Source organism: Mustelus asterias, unplaced genomic scaffold (genome assembly GCF_964213995.1).
Source record: "Mustelus asterias unplaced genomic scaffold, sMusAst1.hap1.1 HAP1_SCAFFOLD_150, whole genome shotgun sequence".
Classification (NCBI taxonomy): domain Eukaryota; kingdom Metazoa; phylum Chordata; class Chondrichthyes; order Carcharhiniformes; family Triakidae; genus Mustelus; species Mustelus asterias.
This window is the reverse complement of record NW_027590172.1, coordinates 559346-573257: the sequence shown is the minus strand read 5'-3', so window position 1 is coordinate 573257 and position 13912 is coordinate 559346. Positions and strand designations below refer to the sequence as shown.

The following is a 13912-nucleotide window of genomic DNA, read 5'->3' as shown; positions in this document are numbered from 1 at the left end:
ATGTTGATCAAAGAAAACTTTTAATCATCTTGCACAATGGAACATACGGGAACTCAGTCAAGAAGCACACTTCACTCACAAATAACAGAAAAGGTCAATTTCATCTCGCAACTTTCAGCCTATGGCCATCTTCTGTACATTTACCAAGAAGATTCATAAAGTAAGTGAATAGAGTTTGTGATGGTTAAAAAAAAACGCGTTCACACCCTTGGTGTACGTAAGCACAGTGACGCACACAGAGGAGCAAACATAAGTATAGACCACGCGAGACAGAGGACTAACGAGCGACAAAACGGGAGCTGAGCAGAAACGGAAGATAGCTTAGGGATAGAGCATTTGACTGCAAGTCACGACGTTTCTCCATTCAAATCGAATGCCTGCTTCCGCGCTTAATTGCTTTTTTTTCAATTAAAACTGCCCTTCATTGACTGGAAAGTGCTTTGTGACGTCTGCAGGTCGGGATAGGTTCTATATAAATGCAATTATTTCATGATCTTCATTCCAAGTCCTCTGTTTTTTGGGTTTAAACCCAGTTGTTGTGGGTTTAATCTCAGTTGTTTGGATTTAATCTCAGTTGTTTGGGTTTACTCTCCGTTATTTGGGTTTAATCTCAGTGGTTTGGGTTTAATATCAGTTGTTTGGATTTAATCTCAGTTGTTTGGATTTAATCTCAGTTGTTTGGATTTAATCTCAGTTGTTTGGGTTTAATCTCAGTTGTTTGGGTTTAATCTCAGTTGTTCGGGTTTAATCCCAGTTGTTGTGGATTTAATCTCAGTTGTTTGGATTTAATCTCAGTTGTTTGGGTTTAATCTCAGTTGTTTGGGTTTAATCTCAGTTGTTTGGGTTTAATCTCAGTTGTTTGGATGTAATATCAGTTGTTTGGGTTTAATCTCAGTTGTTTGGGTTTAATATCAGTTGTTTGGATTTAATCTCAGTTGTTTGGGTTTAATATCAGTTGTTTGGGTTTAATATCAGTTGTTCTGGGTTTAATCTCAGTTGTTTGGGTTTAATATCAGTTGTTTAGGTTTAATCTCAGTTGTTTTGGGTTTAATCTCAGTTGTTTGGGTTTAATATCAGTTGTTCTGGGTTTAATCTCAGTTGTTCTGGGTTTAATATCAGTTGTTTGGGTTTAATCTCAGTTGTTTGGGTTTAATCTCAGTTGTTTGGGTTTAATATCAGTTGTTAATATCAGGGATTTGTTCCCAGGAGCAGGCTGAGGGTAAGAGAGTGGGTTTTCTGACTTTAATTAATTATTTATTTTTTCAGTTAATTTTGGGTTTAAAATCGGAGGTTTTTTTCAAAACCGGAAGTCGGGCCAGGAGAGGCCTGGGGAAGTTTTTGGAGGGTTTAAAAGCGCACCAAAGTATACAGCGGGCAGCATCGTAGCGGGCAGCAGAGTGAGTGGGAAGTTGAGTGAGCTGTCAGGGCTTTGGCTCACAGGGCTTGGACGAGCAGGGATGAGTTTTTGTTTCCTTACACTCTTATTAACTTTTCACTGTCTTACTTGACATAAAGTGTCCAGTATGAGTGTGAAACCAATGTGTTGTTCCCAGTGTAGGATGTGGGAGGTCCTGGAGGCATCTGGCCTCCCGGACATCCACATCTGTGAGGGGTGTGTCGAGCTGCGGTTCCTGAGGGACCGTGTTAGGGAGCTGGAACTACAGCTCGAGGATCTTAGGCTGATGAGGGAGAATGAGGAGGTGATAGACAAGAGCTATCATCAGGTGGTCACACCAGGGCAACGGGAGGAGGCCAAGTGGGTGATGGCCAGGAAGGGTAAGGCTAGGGTGGTTGAGAGCACCCCAGTGGATTTGCCCCTGCACAACAAGTACTCCTGCTTGAGTACTGCTGGGGGGGACAGCCCGCCTGGGGGAAGCAGCAGTGGCCGTGTCTCCGCAGTGGAGTCCAGCCCTGTAACTCAGAGGGCTAAGGAAAAGAGGAGGAAGGCGGTATTAATCGGGGACTCGATGGTGAAGGGGACAGACAGGCGTTTCTGCGGAGGTAGGCGGGATTCTCGCATGGTGGTCTGCCTCCCTGGGGCCGGGATCCAGGATGTCGCTAGTCGCGTCCCGGAAATCCTGAGGTGGGAGGGAGAGGAGCCTGAGGTAGCGGTACATATTGGTACCGCTGATGTGGGTAGGAAGGGAGAAGGGGTCATGAAAAGGGAGTACAGGGAATTAGGGAGACAGCTGAGAAAGAGGAAAGCAAAGGTAGTAATCTCAGGATTACTGCCTGTGCCACGGGTAGGTGAGGGCAGGAATGGAGTGAGGTGGAGGATGAATGTGTGGCTGAGGGACTGGTGCAGGGGGCAGGGATTCAGGTTCCTGGACCATTGGGACCTCTTTAGGGGCAGGGGTGATCTGTATACAAAAACCGGGTGGAACTTGAATCACACGGGGACCAATATCCTGGCCGGTAGGTTGGCTAAGGTTACTGGGGAGAATTTAAACTAGATAGGTTGGGGGGAGGGGAGCTAGAAGAGTTGACTAGGATCAAGGAACTAATTGATGGGGTGGAGGATGCAGGGGTAAGGGGAATTACAAAATTAATGGTAGAGGAGAGGGTGCAAGTGAATGAAGGCGGTAATTTAGATAAGGGAGTAGAGGGAGAGGGTGTTCGCGACTCATCAAAGCGGGTCCAGATAAAAGCTGGAATAAGGACACTTTGCCTGAATGCACGAAGCATTCGGAACAAGGTAAATGAGTTGATGGTGCAAATCAGCACGAGTGGGTACGATCTAGTGGCCATTACAGAAACGTGGCTGAAAGGTGACCAGGACTGGGAGATGAATATCCAGGGGTATCAGGCGTTTAGGAAGAATAGACAGGAAGGAAAAGGTGGTGGGGTCGCGCTATTAATAAGAGATAATATCAGGGTAGTACTGAGGGATGACATAGGCTCTGAGGAACAAAACGTGGAATCATTATGGGTAGAGATGAGGAATAGTAGAGGGAGAAAGACACTAGTAGGTGTGGTATATAGGCCCCCAAATAATAATGTTGAGGTAGGGAGGGCTATAAACAAGCAGATAAGGGATGCGTGTAAAAACGGAACGGCAATAATCATGGGGGACTTCAACATGCACATTGACTGGCAGACTCAAGTCGGTAAGGGTGGAATGGAGGAAGAGTTCTTAGAATGCTGTCGGGATAGTTTCCTTGAACAGCATGTTACGGAACCGACGAGGGAACGAGCTATTTTGGATCTGGTATTGTGTAACGAGGTAGGTAGAATTAAGGATCTTATTGTGAAGGACCCTCTTGGGTCTAGTGACCACAATATGGTCGAATTTCTGATTCAGATGGAAGAGGAGAAAGTTTGGTCCCAAACCAGTGTCCTCTGTTTGAACAGAGGGAAATATGATAGGATGAGGGATGAATTGGCTAAGGTAGACTGGGAGAGCAGGCTGGCAGGTAGGATAGCTGAGGAACAGTGGAGGATTTTTAAGGAGATCCTTTTCAGTTCTCAGCAAAAATATATTCCAGCAAAAAACAAGGATTGTAAGAAAAGGGAGAACCAGCCGTGGATAACGAAGGAAATAAAGGAGAGTATTAAAATAAAAACAGCTGCGTACAGAGTGGCCAAAAATAGTGGAGAAACAAGTGATTGGGAAAAATTTAAGAAACAACAAAGAGAGACTAAGAAAGCGATAAAGAAAGGAAGGATAAACTATGAAGCTAGGCTAGCAATTAATATAAAAAATGATAGTAAAAGTTTTTATAAATATATAAAAAGGAATAGAGTGGCTAGAGTGAATGTTGGACCCTTGGAGGACGAGAGGGGGGAGTTAATAGTGGGAAATGAGGATATGGCTGAGTCTTTAAATAAGTTTTTTGTGTCGGTCTTCATGGTGGAGGACACAAATAGTTTGCCAAATATTAACGATAGAGGGTTGGCAGCAGGAGAAATACTTAATACAATTAATGTTACCAGAGAGGCAGTGCTGGGTAGACTAATGGGACTGAAGGTGGATAAGTCCCCGGGTCCGGATGGAATGCATCCCAGGGTATTGAAAGAAATGTCAGAGGTAATAGTGGATGCGTTAGTGATTATTTATCAAAACTCGTTGCATTCTGGGGTAGTGCCGGTTGATTGGAAAACGGCTAATGTTACGCCGCTGTTTAAAAAAGGAAGGAGACAAAAGGCGGGTAACGATAGGCCGGTCAGCTTAACGTCTGTAGTAGGGAAAATGCTGGAATCCATTATTAAAGAGGAGATAGCAGGGCATCTGGATAGAAATGGTTCGATCAATCAGACGCAGCATGGATTCATGAGGGGAAAGTCGTGCTTGACGAACATGTTGGATTTTTATGAAGATGTGACTAGGGCGGTTGATGGAGGAGAACCGGTGGATGCGGTGTTTTTGGATTTCCAAAAGGCATTTGATAAGGTGCCCCATAAAAGGCTACTGAAGAAGATTAGGGCACACGGAGTTGGGGGTAGTGTGTTAAAGTGGATTGGGGACTGGCTATCCGACAGGAAGCAAAGAGTCGGAATAAATGGGTGTTTTTCCGGTTGGAGGAAGGTAACTAGTGGCGTGCCGCAGGGATCGGTACTCGGGCCGCAACTATTTACCATTTATATAGACGATCTGGAGGAGGGGACGGAGTGTAGGGTAACGAAGTTTGCAGACGACACAAAGATAAGTGGAAAAGTGAATCGTGTGGAGGACGGAGAAGATCTGCAGAGAGATTTGGACAGGCTGAGTGAGTGGGCGAGGATATGGCAAATGGAGTATAACGTTGAGAAATGCGAGGTTATACACTTTGGAGGAAATAATAACAAATGGGATTACTATCTCAATGGAAACAAATTAAAACATGCTACCGTGCAAAGGACCTGGGGGTCCTTGTGCATGAGACGCAAAAGCCCAGTCTGCAGGTACAACAGGTGATCAAGAAGGCAAATGGGATGTTGGCCTATATTGCGAAGGGGATAGAATATAAAAGCAGGGACGTCTTGATGCACCTGTACAGGGCATTGGTGAGGCCGCAGCTGGAATACTGTGTGCAGTATTGGTCCCCTTATATGAGGAAGGATATATTGGCATTGGAGGGAGTGCAGAGAAGGTTCACCAGGTTGATACCGGAGATGAGGGGTTTGGATTATGAGGAGAGGCTGAGGAGATTGGGTTTGTACTCGTTGGAGTTTAGAAGGATGAGGGGGGATCTTATGGAGACTTATAAGATAATGCGGGGGCTGGATAGGGTGGAGGCGGAGAGATTCTTTCCACTTAGTAAGGAAGTTAAAACTAGAGGACACAGCCTCAAAATAAAGGGGGGTCGGTTTAAGACAGAGTTGAGGAGGAACTTCTTCTCCCAGAGGGTGGTGAATCTCTGGAATTCTCTGCCCACTGAGGTGGTGGAGGCTCCCTCGCTGAATATGTTTAAAGCGCGGATGGACGGATTCCTGATCGGTAAGGGAATTAAGGGTTATGGGGATCAGGCGGGTAAGTGGTACTGATCCACGTCAGATCAGCCATGATCTTATTGAATGGCGGGGCAGGCTCGAGGGGCTAGATGGCCTACTCCTGCTCCTATTTCTTATGTTCTTATGTTACTGAGCCCAGTCAGTGGGAACAGTCTGTCCCTCTCTGCTCTTTCAAACGGCCCTTTTCCATGTTAGGAGAAGGGATTAACCATTACACCACAACAACACTGCGGGGTAAAATAATAAAATATACATGTTTAGATTTGTAAACGATGCCATCATTTGGTCTTTCTGTGTCAGGTTTGGTGAAAATTGAATTGGCGTCTAACTTGCAGCCAACACGCTGTCACCCTGATTTAGGATGCCTTGTAGGGTCCAGTTGTGTCAGTCTCTGTGGCGCAATTGGTTAGCGCGTTCGGCTGTTAATCGAAAGGTTGATGGTTCGAGACCATCCAGGGACGGCGTTTTCAGTTTTTTTTCCACTCCATCTACTTTCATTGTCTCTCGGTTTTTGAGTGTCACTGAGTCCTTGGGCAACCCAAAAAAAAAAACTTATCGTGTGTTTCTGCCTCTACTGTTAGCCGACGTTAGTTTATTGAACATTTATCTCTGACATATTATTTGTAACAATTTATATATTTCAAAATTATTAAACTCAATAACTGAACTCGAAACTTTAACCTATGTTTGATCTTGGGTTTCCATTTTCCTGCCCATTCCTCTTCTTTCTCAGATAGATCAGGAATCTGTCTGTCCCAACCTGAAATGTGTTCAATGAGGGAAATACACAGCAAGTCGGCAAAGATCAGTGGAATGAGGACTGAGTTAAACTTTCACCAGAATGCTGCTTTTATAATTGAAAAGTCCTGAGATTGAGAGCAGAGAGTTCACATTTGAGGCGTTTCAGTTCTTTGAGAGATGAATGCCTGCCGTGTTTTACAAGGTACGTTTTCACAGGATCAGTAATGATGAGGTTGGTGGGTTTTGGAAATTGAAAGTTACACGTGAACAGCCTGTGGGACTATTTCATTTATCATTGCCGTCTTGCCGTTTTATGTTCTGATAAAACCTGTATTTATAATACAAGCATGAGATGGTGGAAATTCTCAGCAGGTTTGGCAGAATCTGTGGACACGCATCAAATTCCAAATACTTCCATGTGTCACCTGTGTTCCTGAAGTATACTGATCCTTGTGTTCAAAAAAACTGATGAAACCTTTTCAAAGCAGCTGTCCCATCTCTAAGTGTTATTAAATATTAAGGAATCACATTATCTCACAGCCATGTGGCATTTACACTTCCCCAATGCTTGAATAATATTCGGCAACTGCATTCATGGAGAAAGAGATAAAATTCGGGACAAATGTTATTTTCTGAACCTTATGTTAGATCAATGACTCTGCCACATGGCTAAGGTTTGCAACCGAATTATAATTCAACAAAACAAGGATTTAAATTGCAATCAGACTGCACTGTTTGATATTCTCGGCCGGTCACATTGGTCATCAGCAGAGTTTCTGGATTGTAGGAGTTAACATGTTCATTTCATATACGATGAGCTCCCCGATTCAAAATAAGGTCGGAACATTATCGAAATTAATATTTTTTTGAATTTTCCCCGATTCTTGATCGCTGTTGCATATGAACTGGATTGGAGCAGACAAAATGTTAATTTGTTCTTCGCCATTTATTGAAAAGAATACCCTCAGCAAAGTCGCCACTGGCATATTGTTGCTTTTCTGCTTCCACTGTCACACTCACGGTGCAGCTGATGCAGGCTGGATGGATTAGCCATGGCAAATGAGTGATGTTCCGGTTCGACAGTGGCAAAAGTGCCTCAGTAAGGTACTCTGGGCTTACATTTTCTGGTTAATGTTTCAGCCATTTCTGACTGAGGTATGGAGATATTTCTTCACTCAAAGGCTTGTGAATCTTTGGAATTATTTGACTTATTATTGTCACATATATTAGCATACAATAAAAAGTATTGTTTCTTGCGCGCTGTACAGACAAAGCATACCGTTCATAGAGAAGGAAACGAGAGAGTGCAGAGTGTAGTGTTACAGTCATAGCTGGGATGTAAGAAATTGAATTGAAGCATTGTGAGAGAGTTTAAAAGAGTTAGAATGACGTTTTAAAAGCAGAGAACGAGAGTAAAAGATATAGTTAGAAGGTATGCTGGGCACAGCTTGCAAGAGGTCGCCTCGCTCGGGTGCCATCTTGCATCAATTCTGGAGCTGCACAGAGGTCTGTGGATTTTCAATTCATGAAGACATTGAAGGTAGAGGTGGAAAGTTGTTAGAATCTAAGTGAATGAAGGGCTATCGGGATAAACTTGGAAATTGGGGTTGAGGCTGTGGATCTGCCTCGATTCAGTGGTGGAGGAGGCTCAATGGGTCATGTGACCCAATTCTACTCCATTGATTCTGTTCACTTGCAATACCAGATACGGCATCAACAGGTTCTACTGGTAGCATTGATGAGTTCAGGACAGTAATGATGTGGAGTTGCCGGCGTTGGACTGGGATAGGCACAGTAAGTAATCTCACAACACCAGGTTAAAGTCCAAAAGGTTTATTTGGCAGCACAAGCTTTCGGAGCACTGCCCTTTCATGACGTGAGTCACGTGCTACCAAATAAATCTGTTGGACTTTCACCTGGTGCTGTGAGACTCGTTCCAAGGCAGTCATATGAGTTGAAGCGTGTGATCGAATCTAATCACCGCTATATGTCCAGTTAATTAACTTTACGAAATATCTCTGTTATCACACGAATTCCATGCAACTCAAATGTAAATTATTGTTGGTAATTGACGGGTTTGTGGAACCAGTTTCCTTGAATCAGTGCATCGCAATGTTTCTGTGGTGTAGTCGTTGTCACATTCACGTTACACGTGAAAGATCCGCGGTTTAATCCCGGCAGAAATACTTTCATCATACAGAGAAAATGTTGGAAGATCTGAACTAACCTGACAGCATCTGTGGAGAAAGAATAGAGCCAACGTTTAAAGTCCGGATGACCCTTCGTCAGAGCTCCGGACTCGAAACGTTGGCTCTATTCTGTCTCTACAGATGCTGTCAGTCCTGCTAAGATTTTCCAGCAGTTTTCTATTTCTGTTTCAGGTTCCAGCATCCGCAATATTTTGCCTTCACAGAAAAAAAAATTCAAATGGTTTTAATTTCAGAGGGATTCGACTACTGGAATTATTTGCGTGTTTGTCACTAAATATGAACTGACCTGCTGAGTATTCCCAGTATTTTCTGATTGTAAAGTGAGGAATCACTCAGCGAAAGGATCAAAAGGAATCTCTGTGATAGAGAACAAGACAGAATGGATTACATGACACCAGGAATGGTGGACAAGGCAACATTGAACCAGTAATAGTGGAGCCTGGGTGGTCTAGTGGTTCAGAGTCAATGTTTCCACCGCTATGCCCCGGAATTGATGACAAACTGTTAACTAAACAGAGCACTTTGCTCAGCACGTACTGAATTTCTGGAGTTGAAAGTATCTGAACATAAAGGAAGAAGACATAATTTGTTTTAGTTGGTTATAAGATGTTGGAATGACTGTGTGACAATGTCAGTTGCGAAATTGACCTGAAATGAAGCGGTGGAGACAGAGATGGTTATCAACGAATTTCAAATCTCTGATATTAGCTTTCCTGGTGTCCCGTGGTCAGGTTTCGGCGCCATGTCTCGCGTTGGAGTCCCAGGCAAGTAATGAATAACTTATTATTTAACTCTTCATTAAATGAAAACACAGCTCACAGTGTCTGTTGAGGGAGAAAGAAGATTAATCTTCAGCAGATGAATTGTATCAGAGCTGGAAAAATCAGAGATGTAACAACAGCAATAAACTCTGAAGAAGAATGAGACGGCAGACATTTATCACAAAAGCAACTGACACACATGTCAAATTCTTCCTCTTTCAAGTCTCATCGATTAACTCCTTGTTCTCCACCTCGGATATTTCCACATCCATTAAATATCACCCACCTGAAAATTCAACCCCTTCTTCGCTCCACTGATGATGATACAGCAGCTCCGTACTGGGCGCAGGAATTGGCTCTGTAGCTCAGTGGTTGCAGCAGATCGGGTGTAAGGTTAGACAGTTTAAATTTTATTTATTAGTCCCACAATTAAGCTTACATTAAGACCGCAATGAAGTTTCTGTGACAATTCCCTCGTCGGCAGAACCGGCACCTTCTCGGGTAAATTGACAGCTAATTTAGCATGGCCAATGTACCTAACCACCACATCTTTCACTCTGTGGGAATAAGAAGGAGCACCCGCAGGAAACCCACGCAACACTGGGAAAGCATGCAGACTCTGCACAGACAGTAACCAATGACGGAAATCAAAACCGGGTCCCTGGCGCTGTGAGGCAGCAGTGCCACCATGTTGCCCAAAAAGATATTCTCTTGTTCATAAACGGAGAAAGAGCAGACAATGTTTGGAAAGATGACCTAGTTCTGTCTTAATTCATTAAAAATGGGCGTCGCTGGCTGGCCAGCATTTATTGCCCATCCTGGTTGCCCTAGGACAGTTTGGAGTCAACCACTTTGCTGCAGCTCTGGAATCAATGTCGGCCAGGCCGGATAAGGGACGGCAGATTTCCTTTCCTAAAGCACATTACCGAACTCCATGTTTATTTTTCCGACAATCGACAATGGTTTCATGGTCATCAGTAGATTCTTAATTCCAGATAGTTTTAATTGAATACAAATTGCACAACGTGCCGTGGCAGGATTCAAAAGCGGGGCCCCGTAAAATTGGATGAGTTTCTGGATAAATAATCTCGCGATAATACCACAAGGCCATCGTCCTTCCTAATATAAGCATTTATCTTGAGAGATTTGGGTGTGTTTGTCCAAGGAACGCAGGAAGATAGCGTGGTGGTGCAGCAAACAATAGGAAGGGAAATGACATTTTGGTCTTTATTGCCAACAGATTGCTGTATAAGAATAAAAACACCAACCTACATTTATACAGGGTTTTGTTGGGAGCAAGTGTGGAATATTCGGTGCAGTTCTGATATCCACAATGTTTTTTTCAGAAAAAGGCTACCCTTCCATTGGAGACGGTCCACTTGGTAGGTTCCTGTGATGAGAGAGTTCTCCTGAGATGTGAGGCTGTGTTAATTGGGCTGAAATTCCCTGGAGTTTGGAAGACTGAGAGGCAATCTTATTGAACCTACAGAATAATGAGAGATTGTTTCCCAGTCTCAGATGAGGACTCATCGGAGAACTGACACACAAACACATCCAGCCAAGACTCTAATTCTTAACTTTAATTGCATATTTGAAATGAATATATATTATACCATGTGATATGTATGATATGAATATTCATTAAATAAATAACGTTGACAACACCTGACAACAGTCGAGCGGCAACACTTGAGGAATATTTTTATTGTTGCCTCGGTTCACAAGCCGGAACTGCGCGACAATGAATGCTTATGGGGAAAATAAAAGTACAACCACCGCCTCTGGATGGTACTGAGCCACCAACCATTTGCTTAAAGTCGAACGCAATAACGAATTCCGCCACTGAGATGAAGACACGCTGTATTAGGGTGTCAGCGAGTGCTGTAAATATCCAACCCCAATTCTCTTTATAAAAACATAGTCGAGAACTACAACATGACCACATCGTTTACAATACTATGCAAGCCCCTTTGACAACTTCATTCCCCACAGTGTTGCAGCGATTTAGTGGTTTCCCGCTTCTCCCAACATGGGAAAGAGCCGTTTGATAGAGCAGAAAGGGACAAACTGTTTCCACTGACGATTGTCAGTAACCAAATAATAGGGATTGAAGGTAATTTATGAAAGACCGATTTGTATTTATGTAACGCTTTTCAGGGTTGGTGGACGTCACAATGCGCTTTGCAGCCAAAGAAAAACAGTCACAATTGAAACTAAGTTAACAATTAGACAAGGAAGGGGGCACTCGGATTTGAACCGAGGGCCGTTTGATCTGCAGTCAAACGCTCTACCACTGAGCTACGCCCCCTCAGCTGTAAACTAGTGCTCGGGATCGAGCATAGTCTTATTAAGTGGTGGAGGGGGATCCAGTGGTCAGACTGCATCCCGCTTTGTCTCAGAGTTTCTGAGCGAAGTCGGAGAGCTTAGCGTTTAAGTTAGCGAGATGCTTTCTTGTGATTTGGCTGAGATTTGGATCCAGGTCTAGGAGATGTTTGTGTCAATCTAATCGATACAATCTACCCCATTGTCATACAGATTTGACCTTGTATCCCCATCTCTATTGGCAGCGCTTTGCAGCCTATCACTGTCCTTCACTATCTGTGTTTGTTCTTGAACTGTTGCCCATGTAACATTTCCAATTCGGACAGAAATATAGATCTAACTCCACTGCTTCGGACAGAGCTGTTTTCAATCAGGAAGCAATTCAGGTTTGTGAAATAGATTAGCAAAAACTTTAAATCTTGGCATATCGAAGCCGACCTATGACCCTGAAAGCGCCAAATCCTAAGCACTGGACCACCAGGGTTTCATTCTCCTGGTTCTCCCATAGACTGGATACAGGAATATGCACAGTGCCAATTATTCACAGTCGCATTCTCCTTCCAGTCTTGTGCACGTTGTTCAGCTTTGAAATTATTCATCTTTTCACATCAGCTTCCAGTGTGATGAAAGCAGAGCAGTGATAAGCTGATGTTTTTCAACAGATTTACCACAATACGGTTTATAACAAACATTACTCTTTGAATGTGGTGAGCCACAGTGAAATTTAATGCAGTAGAAAGTAACTCACTCATTCTGACAGTAGGTGCCAGCAATTGCAATGTAAATATGATGTCGAGATACCGGGTTGGACTGGGGTGGGCACAATAATAAGTCTCACAGCACATTGTTAAAGTCCAACAGGTTCATTTGCTCCAATAATAAAATCAATTTGCTTTATTTTATCAGCGCCCCGAAAGCTCCTGACTCCAAATAGACCTGGTGTTGTAAGACTTCCTAATGTAAATATGAATTGTTGTGGGCAATTGACAGGATTGTGGAATGGGGCAGATTTTTCCTTCTTCCTGTTCAACCTGCCACAAGTATCGCTCCCGTTTTTGACCAGGAAGCAATACCCACTCTCCTTAATTCATCTGTTGCACGAGAGCAATGAATCATCATTCCCGACCCGCGAATCGAACCCAGACCATGGCAGTGAAAACAGCGAATTTTATCAACGAAACCAACACGGAAATTGAGGTGACCTGAGCATTATTGAGCAATTGTGTGCTTGTGTGTGCGTGCGTGATTTCGGAGAAAGGTCACGTGCTCCAGGGTAATCCTTGATGAATGAAGCCACCAACATCTTTTTCGCTGAGCTTTTTGTGTTCTTGAGAAATCGTCCTCTGGAGCTGATACAATGAGGCCAGGAGAGTAACTCACTGCACCGTCCGCAATGTGATTGCGGTGTGATTTGCTGAAAGCTGTTAATTTTATAAAAATAATCTTTTTGCGAATTGTAAATGAAATGCCCTTCAGTACCCGGTAAGAATTCGCACAACACCAGGTTAAAGTGCAACAGGTTTGTTTGAAATCACGAGCTTTCGGAGCGCAGCTCCTTCATCACTCACGCTGAGGATTCACCACATTTTTCTGTCTTTAAATGAAAGCAATAGATATCTCGTCAATTCCCCGGTATCCTGAGTGTAAGACACTGATTTCCACAGTACACTGCTTTAAATGATTGTGTTCAATGTGAAATTAGGTGGTTTGATTCCATGTGAAGGATTTAAACTTACACTCTTCCGGGAAGATGGTGACATAGTGGTAAAATCAGTGGAGTATGAATCCTGTGGCCCCGGCTCACAGGTCACGATCCCACCGCAGTCTAGAACTGAAACGGAAGTGAAAGCTAGTCTCAGTAATGAAGCTTTGTTTTCTGATTGTCATGAAAACACATCTTGCAGAAGGAAATCTGCCATCCTTCCCCTTTCTGCCCTCCATGGGACTCCAGAGGAAAGGCAATGTGATTGACTCTTAACTGCCCTCTGAAATGGCCCAGCAAAATACTCAGTTCAGTGGGAAATAGGGATTGACAACAAATGATGGCATTGACAACAAAATATATATTGCATTAGCAGCATTTTAAGAAATGATTAATTCTCATTTTGTTTCATTTCATGTGAAAGGGTGATATATTCCAGTGTCTTATTATTTAAAACCTCAGCCTTTCAACTTTTCAAACAGGTAAGATTCAGTCAGAGAAAAGTGAACCACTGTGATCCAAAACAAGGAATTTTAGTTGCTGCGAATCCCACCTCAAAACAGAAAATGTTGGAAGCACTCATCGGCTTCAACAGCTTCTGTGGAGAGGGTAAGAGCGTGAATGATTCAGGTTGCTGACCTTAACTGGAAGAAAATAGTGATTTAATCGTTGACAAACAAGGACAGAGTCAAGGAAAATAGAGAGGGAGAGGAGGAAAAAACAAGCGGTCGTTTGATCGGATGGAA

General features: G+C 43.3%; 1 protein-coding gene and 2 non-coding genes across 3 annotated transcripts in view; 2 read left to right on the top strand and 1 right to left on the bottom strand.

The window, feature by feature from the left end:
- LOC144484979 (uncharacterized) overlaps positions 1–13912 on the top strand; it is a 565458-nt gene that overhangs the window by 193407 nt on the left and 358139 nt on the right. The window lies entirely within an intron of this gene.
- Positions 5818–5891, top strand: trnan-guu (transfer RNA asparagine (anticodon GUU)). Its single transcript has one exon. It is a non-coding gene; the product is annotated as a tRNA-Asn (tRNA).
- On the bottom strand, positions 11379–11450 carry trnac-gca (transfer RNA cysteine (anticodon GCA)). The gene has a single exon. It is a non-coding gene; the product is annotated as a tRNA-Cys (tRNA).